The sequence below is a fragment of the Cupressus sempervirens genome, chromosome 1 (genome assembly GCF_028749045.1).
Source record: "Cupressus sempervirens isolate cs-2001-9-10 chromosome 1, ASM2874904v1, whole genome shotgun sequence".
Taxonomy (NCBI): domain Eukaryota; kingdom Viridiplantae; phylum Streptophyta; class Pinopsida; order Cupressales; family Cupressaceae; genus Cupressus; species Cupressus sempervirens.
Window position 1 is genome coordinate 715017342 of NC_143118.1, and position 10701 is coordinate 715028042.

Sequence of the window (10701 nt, forward strand, 5' to 3'; positions counted from 1 at the left end):
TTTGGCAGTCAACTCCATCTATTTTTAAGTCCTGTAAGTGCTCTCTATTGTGTAAAATTAGGAAGTGTCTGATACTCTCTGTAAATTTTTTCCCTTTCTTCAAACACCTTCCCTCTGATTTTTTATTTTGGCCTCCCACAAGTTCATTTGAACTAATATCTTAGGAGGTCATAAGGCCTATGGGATTCAGCCTAGAGTGGTAGTGGTTTAGATCTTTCAAGGTCTCTATAAGTATTCAACTATCTATCATAATTTGTTTCATTGTGTATCCATGACATTAGAGCCCTTAAGTGAACATCCCCTATGTAAAGCAAGGTATTCCACTCTATTTCTTGTGGAACTATAAAATTATGTAAATAGAGCTCACACAATAAGTTTTTTTGCCATGAGGGAAAAATTTGATACACATCATAAAATTCTCGAGCATTCTTATATTCATATTCAATATTTCTTATTGTCGTCATCAATTGGAACAAAAAAACTATTCTTTCAAACACATAACATACACCCTTGTGGGTGGTCTACAAGCTATAACTTGATTAGCTAGCTACAAAGCTTTGTTCATTTGTTGCTTCCATTTTTCTAGTTGCTCTTTTAATGATTCAATTTTTCCTCGTCTCTATAATTTTTTATTTTTTTTTGCATCTGGTCTCTCTCTTGTTTCCACATGCTTTCTAAAAAATAAAATAATTGTACAGACCAAACAATATTGACTGAATTATTGATGACAGACATTCTTGAGTTTCAAATTTCAGCTTTTTTTCTCTAGCATCTTATTGGAAATAATGGGTGTACCAGGATGATTTATAAGGTATTAGGGAGACATTAGAATATTCAAAAACTGATGGCACGACAGGTTGCTCATTGCTAGGTGCTTTTTCTAAAACAACAGTAGGATTTAATTTGCATATTTCTAGACTCTCTTGCGGTGTGTCCTTGACACTTTCCAATTTTTGGGGCTCTACTTGCATAGGAGAATCATCTGAGACATTTTAAACTACTGACTCTATTTGAGACTTTGAAATTGGGGTGTTTGATTTTTTAATAGAAGCTAGAGATACTTGACCTTGCATGCAAGGGCTTCTATGTACAAGAACTTCTTCAGATTCGACCACTTTATGGGTCCATTTTGGTTTAGGTGTGACTGGAGTAGATGCTATAGAATCAGTTACTACAGAAACATACCTCTTTCTTTTTGTTACCTTAACAGAGGGATTTTGCATTTCCTTTTCAAGGTTAGGACTAACCTTACTCTTGCCTTTACCTCTAGAAGAGCTTGGCATCTCATCCTCTAAATTAGGCTTAGCAGACTTATCAAGAGAGGGTTCTTTTTCCTTCTTAGCTAGATCTTCAATTGGCTCCATGCTTTCTTCCTCAATTTCTAAGTTTTGAGGAACAAGGTTGACTTGTGGTTGTAAGGTCTTGGTTTCAAAAAATTCTGTCCATGAAATAGGAGAAGAATCTCTAAGAGATCTTTCAACTAGAAGTTTAATGAGGGCATGATGGGAAATAAAATTTGAATTTCCTTTTTGGGTTTCCTCAACACTAATACATAACTTATTTTAAAGAAAATTGGGAATATTAACTTGCATGTTATGCCTTATGCAACTAAGCAATTTAAAATGATGAGCATGTAAGTTCAAAAACCTACCTTCATAGGTTAAATATCTGATAATGTGGGTTGCGAGGTCTAGATATGGAGGTGGAAGAGAAAGTATTTTGCATCCTTATTTTGTAATGTCTAGTTGAGGATCACTTTGCCAAGTGAATTGTGCCCTTGAAGATCTAGCATCATGCTCATTTGGATAATGTTCCCTAATTGTTGGTAACCTAGTGACCTCTACTATCCTTTCCTCTGTAGCAACCACTCTTAATCCCAAAACTAAGGCTTCTCCTTTATCAAATGCTTTCATGAACTCCATTACCACTTCTTCATTGATTTTTTTTAATTGTAAGAAGTAACCTAGCCATCCACAAGCATGGAATCGCTAAACTACTTCAATGTCTATGAGTAAAATGTAATGAATGACTAGATCATACCTCTTTAACTATCCTCCCATCTTCAAAATTTTTGGCTTCCACTCTCGCAACTATGACAAATTTTTGTCCCTCTTATCTCTACAATTTTTCTTTTCTCTAAGCTTCAAAACTAACTTTAAAAATGCCATAAAAATGTCGTATTTTGTTACCACTTCCTATAATCAAGACCCCTTTATTTTCGACATGTAGAGTAATGATGCATTAATGGTGGAGTACACTGAGGCTTTAACTAAAAATGTTTCCATAATAGCTCTTATTCCTTTCAATCATGCCAAGTATAGGAGATCTTTTCCCAAAAATTACAATAAAAGGTATGACAAATAAACAAAGATTTTTAAAATTAATGAAATAAAAGCTATCAGACTTCTACCAAAGTAAATTATTTAATGTAGACATGACTAGGATATCATGGAGGTGACATTTGGAAATTACTACACTTTCTTGGCCCCCCACTAAAATTTGACAAGTGTCCTCACTTTTAAAATTTTGGCATGGGAAGGGGAAACTGGTTTAAGGCTTATATGATATATAATACAATATTAGATATACATATCAAAACCTCTATTTTAAAAATGAATAAAAAGTAAAAGAAATTTTTGTACCTACAAATTTGAGATTGTACATCCATGTGCAAGTTGATGAGGTGGCAAAGGCTGATGATTGCAAAAAGTGCTAACAATTTTGCTTATTGAAAGTAAGAAAAATAGAGTGTGGGTGATGTGGAATGTGGGTGGATGGTAGATAAAGAAATGGGATGGGTTGATATGAAGAAAGAGAAAAGTGAATGGAAGAATGGGGCCTCATATTTAAATGAGGTTTTATTATGAAGGTTCCTAAAATTTATCATTGTATGGCTATAGGAAGAAGATTTTCATCTTCTACTATAGGAACTATGTTCAGAAGAGTTGGAGCACTAGTTGGTTGAAATTGCCACAGGAACTATGTTTTAGTTTGTGGCTTATGATAGAGATGTAGCCTGTGGCCATTTATAAGTAACTTAAACTAAATATGATCAATCTTTGTTAGTTGCACTATGCCATTGTCAAATACATGCTAGATTTCATAAGGCCCTAAAGATCGAGTCTGGAATTTCCTTGGGTTCTCTTTGAAGTGAGAATCATAGAATAGGGCTCACTCTCATGCTTGGAATATTTCATTCTTCATTTGTGCATCATGCCACTACTTTCATTGTTGTCGAATAATTTCTATTTTTTCTAGAGCTCTCTTTTTTATTTTATCTAGCAAATTTAGGTGGAGGAGTCTCTCTTGTTGTGTTTTAGGAAGATTGATGTCCAACTCTAAAGTAGTGTGTAGTGTCTTGTGTTGAAATTCAATGGGCAACATTGTTTCTTTACCATAGACAAGCTCAAATGGAGTGAATCTAGTTGTTGTCTTCCATGTGGTCTAGTATGCCCAAACAGCTTCAATTAATTTTCTTGTCCAATCCTTCTTGTGTATGTTTACTATTTTTGTCAGAATGGCTTCAAGTTCTCTATTGGTAACCTCTGCTTTCCCATTTTTTTGAGAGTGATAAGGACTAGATTTATGCTGCCTTATGCTATACTCCTTCATAACCTCAATGATCAAGTTTGATGTAAACTAAGCTCCTTGATTGTGATAATTTCTTTGGGCACTCCATAACAAGTGAATATCTCTTCATACAGGAACTTATCTACTTTCTCATCTCTAGCATTTTTCATTGCTCTAACTTCCACCCATTTAGTTACATAATCTATACATACTAAGATGTAAGATTTACCACTTGATGGTGGATTAATTGGGCCTATGAAATCCATTCCCCACTTATCAAAAGGTGTGACCACAACCTATGAAGTGAGTGGCATATCATGAGTTTTGGTTGGTAGATGTATATGTCATTGTATCCTTATGTAGGGTTGGCTAATAATATCCTATTGTAAGTATCTTCAGTGCTATTTTTTTCCTTACAAAATAGCCTCCACATGGTTCATCATGACAAGCATGTAGCATATCATATATCTCATCTTCCCTGACACACCTCCTCATGACTTGATCTGGTTCTACATAGAAGATATTGTCATCTATCTAGGAATATTGAAAAATTTCCTCTGCTAGCTTTCTCTTTTCTTTATAAGAGAAGTGTGAGGGCAATCCATTTGAAGCAAGATAATTTGCAATGTCTACATCCCATGGTGTATGGGTTGCTATATAGAACAAGTGCTCATTTGGAAATGTGTCTTTGATTAGAGTTGGATCTTCAATAGCAATAATAAATCTAGACAAATAATCTGCAACTATATTGGATTTACCCAGCTTGTCAATGATAGTAATATCAAATTCTTGTAATAACAAGAGCCATCTTGCTAATCTACTAGTGACAATTGGTTTGTTCATTAAATACCTTATAGCTAAGTGATTAGTATGAACCAAAATTGGATATCCAGTCACATAATGTTTGAATTTGTTCAATGCATAGACTACAACTAAAAATTCCTTTTCTATTACTGTGTAATTCAGCTCGGGTCCATGAAGCCTTTTACTGATATAGTAGATGGCATTCTCAAGATTGGTAGGTTTTTGTCCTAATACAACTCCTATAGCATAGTGTAATACATCAGTATGAATATGAAATGGAATTGACCAATTTGGTCCTTGTAAAACTGGTGCCATGGTAAGAAGTTTCTTAAGCTGTAGGAAGGCTTCATTACATTCGAGTGTCCAAATGAATTCAACTTCCTTAGTCAAAAATATGTACAAAGGACTTTCTATTTTTCCAAAGTCTTTTATGAAACACCTATAATATCCAGCATGACCTAAAAAGATCTTACATCTTTCAATTTTTCAGGTATGGGTAGTGTTAGAATTACCTTTATCTTAGTTGGATCCACTTGTATTCCTATAGTTGATATGAAATGGCCAAGTACCACACCTTCCTGCATGAGTATGAAACATTTTCCACTATTAAGTGCCATATTATGTTCTTTACATTGCATCAAAAAATTTTCAAGGTTCATCATGGCTTCTTCAAAGATGACTCCAAATGTTGTGAAATCATCCATATATATTTCCATACAATTATGTGATAAATCAGCCAAATGCTGATTATAGCTCATTACAATATTGTAGGAGCATTACATAGGCCAAATGACAAAACATAGTATGCAAAAGTACCCCATGAGCATCTAAATGTGGTTTTGTCTTGCTCTTTACGAGCAATACTTATTTGATTATAACCACTGTACCCATCTAGAAAAGAGAAATACTTCTTTCTAGCCAGATTGTCTAGAACTTGATCTATAAATGGTAAAGGAAACTGATTCTTTTTGGTTGTCTTATTTAATTCTTGTAATCTACAAAAATCCACCATTTCCCTCCCATTTTAGGTACTATGACTAAGGGTGACACCCATCTACTATCAGATATAGGATAAATAAAACCATCATTGAGCAATTTTTGCAATTCTGTTTTAACTATTTCTCTAAGGGATGGATTAATCCTTCTCTAGGGTTGATGAAGCAATAGGTATCCTTCATTTATGTATATTCTATGAGTACATAATGTAGGACTCAACCCTTTCATATCCCCATGGTCCCATGCAAAATCCTTTTCATGTTTTTTGAGCAGCTCTATTAATTGTTTCATTTTTGTAGAAGATAGTTTGGGATTGACATGAAGATTATGATCTTTTGATAGCTCAACAATAGTGGTAGACTCAATTATATCAGCTTTAGAGATTGGACTTGTATCTAATTCACATGGTAAGAGTTGATGAATAATGTCTAGTTCTTTGAGCAGAATACAATTCTCATCACATTCCTCATATGTGGTTAATTCTAACACAGAGCTATCAGATACATCTTTTTCTACCACACATGTTAGTAAGAATACTTTGAATTAATGAATCTTTTTCCTACAACTTTAGGAAATATTTTCTATGTAACATCATAAGATGTGCTATAGATTTCAACTCTTCTTCTCCATCCCCTAAATCTAGCCAGATAGATGTACTTAAATCAAGTTGTGGTTGTGCTAGAGGATATAAATCAAATTTCTTTGTTGCTTGGCCATTAGATATGGTCATATTCCCTAACCTATAACTTATATTTGCATTAGCTATAGCTAACCATGGTCATATTGGAATGATAGGGTAACAAAATAAATTTACTTTGGGAGAGAGAATCATGAAATCTATAGGGTACTCTAGAGAGTCTAGGGTTACAACTATGTTTTCTATCATCCCATCAGGAGTGATAGTAGAACTATTTGCAAATTGTAGAATTGTTGGAGTAGCCCTTAATCCTTCTATTTTCAACTTCTTCATAGTATCCTTGGTCATGACATTTATAGCAACACTTAGATCAATTAAAGGATTTTTAACAGACTGACCATTTATCCTCACATTCACAACTGGACTACCTAGATCAAAATATTTAAGAATGATAAATTTTCCTAACATAATGTTAGTCAATTGTCCCACAACATGGAGTATACCTGGGTCCTTTTTCTTCCTCCCAAACTTCTCTAGGCATGCTTCTCTAATGGCTTTTCCATAGATAGGAACATCTTTAATAGCTTGGAATAGGGGTATTTGGAAATGCATGTTCTTTAACTGATCAACAATATCAAAATATTGTTCCTCTGTTTGTATAGGTTTACTTTGTACAAGCTTCTCTAGAAAAGGTGGTTCAACCACTAGCTGGGCTTGAGTTGAAATAGTGACATTAGTTAGGTCAACCTCTTTAGAAACTAGGGGTTTTATTGTTGTAGGAGTATTTCATATTTTAGTTATAAGAGGTAGTTTAGGAATTGGTATGGTTGTACCAGATCTCAAATTTATATTTGCAACATTCAGAGTGTAAGCAAGATATTGTTGAGCATCAATAGAGTACATGGGTTTTTGTGACTGCTGGATATTTGGATTTGGTTGAGGTTGTGTAGGTAATTGGGTCTTCTTTTGAGATCTAGGATTCATAGGCCGTGGAATTAGTGCAACTTGTTGGATTGGGGGTCATAATTGTGGAGTACCAGTATTTTGGTTAGGCCATTGTTGAGGTCCTCTCTATTGGTTGGTAGATTGCCAATCCCATTGGGGTGGTTACCATTGGTTTTGCTAGTTTTGCCACATATTATTCTTTTGGTTTGGCCAGGAAGGTTGGGAATTTTGAGGCCATTGGAGTTGTTGTGGATTATTTTGCCAAGAATTATTCCAATTAGGTTTACTATATTGTGGAGGACCTTGGGTATTACCATTTTTCCATTAATTACCATATGGATTTGAATTTTACAAAGGGTCTTGAGGCATACGTTGATGTTGGGACCATGGCCGGCATTGAGCAACAAAGAATACTTGCTCATCATCTCCATATATCTTGATGTACTTAGTTGGAATTTGTCGGTTTTCCATGCTAGCGACCAGTTTACATTGGCAATTTTTCTTTTGCTTTTGACAATGGGGGTAGTACTCAGTTAATTGTGACTTAACTTCTACATGCTTCTTCTTTGCAATCATTGTGTCAATATGTGTAGTAACATCATTTATAATGTCCTACTTAAAATCTAAGAGTAGATTAGATATCTTGAGCTTTGAAATACCCTGACTAATTTCTTTAGTAGTTGTAGTCATGTGTCCTTTTCCTTTCTTCATGGTTGATCTTGAGTAATTAAGAAATTTTTTTTTGAGGTAATCTGAAGAAGATTGATATACATCTCCTCTAGCCATCAAGTCTAATGCTTCTAGACAACTATCATTCACACATCTCAAAAAGACTAGCTTTTGGGAATCCTCAGACAACACATGTTGAGGGTTCTTTTGCAGTGTGTACAAGAAATGTGAAACATAGTCTTCCAATGTTTCTTCCTCCTTTTGTGATATTCTAAAAATATCATCTCCTCTTGAATCATTTTCTTTGCAATACTCTTTTTATTTGTCCAAAAACAGAGTTTGCATTTTATCCCAAGTACCTACTGCATTGGTTCCTAACTCTTTCAATGTTGTTGGAAATAATTTGAGCTTATGGGCATCAATTTTGTAGTCAAAGCCATGATAGAGTATGTCAAACTCAAAAAAAAAAGTATTAGGATCTTTAGTTGCAAGGCCATAAAACTTTAGAAGAGCATTTGGAGGTATATTTTTGAGATTAGCATTGGTTACAAGGCTTGGGAGAGGAAATGAAAAAGTAGGTTGTGTCGCTACTAGAGGTATTTGATTATGAGGTTGCTATTGAAAAGTGATATTAGGCACTAGATTGTTAACAAATGGTGGATTTGGAATAGTACTATCAAGAAAATTGGCCAAAATTTTAGCAAAAGGTTGAAGGCCACTTGTATCCAAAGGTTCTACCCTGGAGGATGTTTCTATAGTAAAAATAGGGCTTGTGTTTGAAAAAGGCAACTTAGCTTCTTCTTCAATTTCTTCATTCAGATTAATAGGCTCCCATGGAAGAAATCTCCCATATTCATCTCGTGGTCTTCCTCTTTGATGCATGCAATTGAATTGGTGACTTGTGAAAGAAGCACTCAATCTTGTGATTTCTAACTAACACATTAATCTAGAAACAAAGGACTCATGAAGTTTCTTAATTTGACACCATCCCTAGAAATAGTACCAAAAATGTAGGTTTCCATAATAGATCAAGATATTCATACTACTATTCTACTAACAAGGGTACTGTACCCATTTTGAGAACCATCTATTCCATTATGAAAATGCATTTGAATTGTCAACCTAGGGACGTAGGACTTGAAATGGATTAGCACAGTATATGCTCTAAGTTCCTTTAAGAGTCTTAATACCTATGCTATAGGAAAGTAAAATGCATGAAAGGAATCTATACTACTGATACAAAATAGTGAACACAATTAGAATATCAATCAAAGAGCTATAGAAACTATAGAAAAGGGGATCCTAAACTAGTTAACAATTCAAATATCCACTATGACAGTTTTCCACAAGTGTTGTAGGAAATTTCACAGTAATTATGCTACAAGACAAACACAGTAAATCTATCTTAAATAGGAAATTGCAAGAAACTAATTTACTCTACCTAAATCTATTCCACCTTCCAAGTGGGCCTCCTTGGTTGGCTTCAACTAACTTAAGAACACAATAGGTAATCCAAAATTACTCTCTCATTAGAAATCCTCTTTTGTTACATGATTGAATAATTTGTAAAGAATAGAGAACAACTTTAGAATCTTAAAATCCCCTCACTAACTCTAACTTTCCATATATATAGAGGATTGGAACTTATTACAAAACATAACATAAAAACTTGTAAGCAAACATCATCAGTAGAAAAAGGGAGGGATGTTAACCATGAATTTCAGAATATTGATTGAGTAAAAAAATAATGGTTTGTAGATAATGTAACAAGTCATCTTTCTAAAATAACTCCTTTTGCAGACATGGCTTATTACCCAAAATTGACCTACGCTTCTCATGCTATGACCGGTCTCCATTAATCCTTCTTTAACATGTTGTTTGCCACTCTTCACACCACTTCCACATTTCTTACAAATTAGAAACATTTGAACACATACAAAAAAATTTCTACTCTCATTCAAATCTTAAAATATAGCTTAAAACATTTATATGAAACACTACACTTTATATATATAATATTAAGCAAGGTATGTCATATACACTATCCATATGTTTAATAGGTTCTAGCTACATTTAGCATAAGTTTACAAGACATTTAAAATAGTGTTTCAAAAATGTTTTTCTCATGGCTTAAAGAGTAAGTTAGACTATAAAAACTATATCAAATTTGAGACATTAGTATGTCTCATCACTTGCCAAGGCATGAACTACTATTGCAAGCTCTAAATCATGGGTGGGATAGTCGAGCTCATGAGTCTTGAGTTTCCTAGACTCATATGCTATGACACAACTATTCTGCATGAGAATGGATCCAATACCATCTAGTGAAGCATCTGTGCATCCTACAAAATTTGATGAAGGATCAGGTACTGGTAGGATTGGTACACTAGTGAGTGCCCTCTTGAGTTTTGGGAATGCCTTCTTGAACTTATCTATTCATTCAAACTTCTTCCCTTTCCTCTGAAGGGAGCTGATGGGATGAGCTACTTTGGAAAATTTTGCAAAAAATCATCTATAATATCCTACTAATCCCATGAAGCTTCTATTGGAGCTCAAAATTGCTTTCTCATTTTGAGCATCCATTTAAAATTTTGAATCAAGTCAAGCCTATGAAAGCCCCATAAATGCAAATATACCCAGTTGTACTTGTAAACCCCCAGAGGTGTTTAATGCTTCTAACACCCTCCATTTAGCTCATCCTATTGTTTCATGAAGAAAGATTGAGATTCTAAGGCAATCCGTGAAGTCCTGAATTGAGTAATTGTCATATGAGCATTTTACCCTAAGTATCAAATAGCATCAGGAGGCCCTGTTTGCCACTGAATACCTCGCACCCAGAAATGTTTTGTGACTTTCTGATTTGGAAGTGTCTAGCATCCATACCTAAGAACCTATGTTTCATATTTTGAGTCGTTTCGAGTCCGTTTGACTAGGTTTTGAATCCCTCAAAGTTGGTCTTTTAAAATTATCATGCTGATGCACTTTGCACCTAATTCTGGGAAGCCCTATTTGACATGTTATAACTTTTGACCTGTTAACCCAAATGTTGAATTTCCTTTTGAGTTGCATTGTAGATGTCA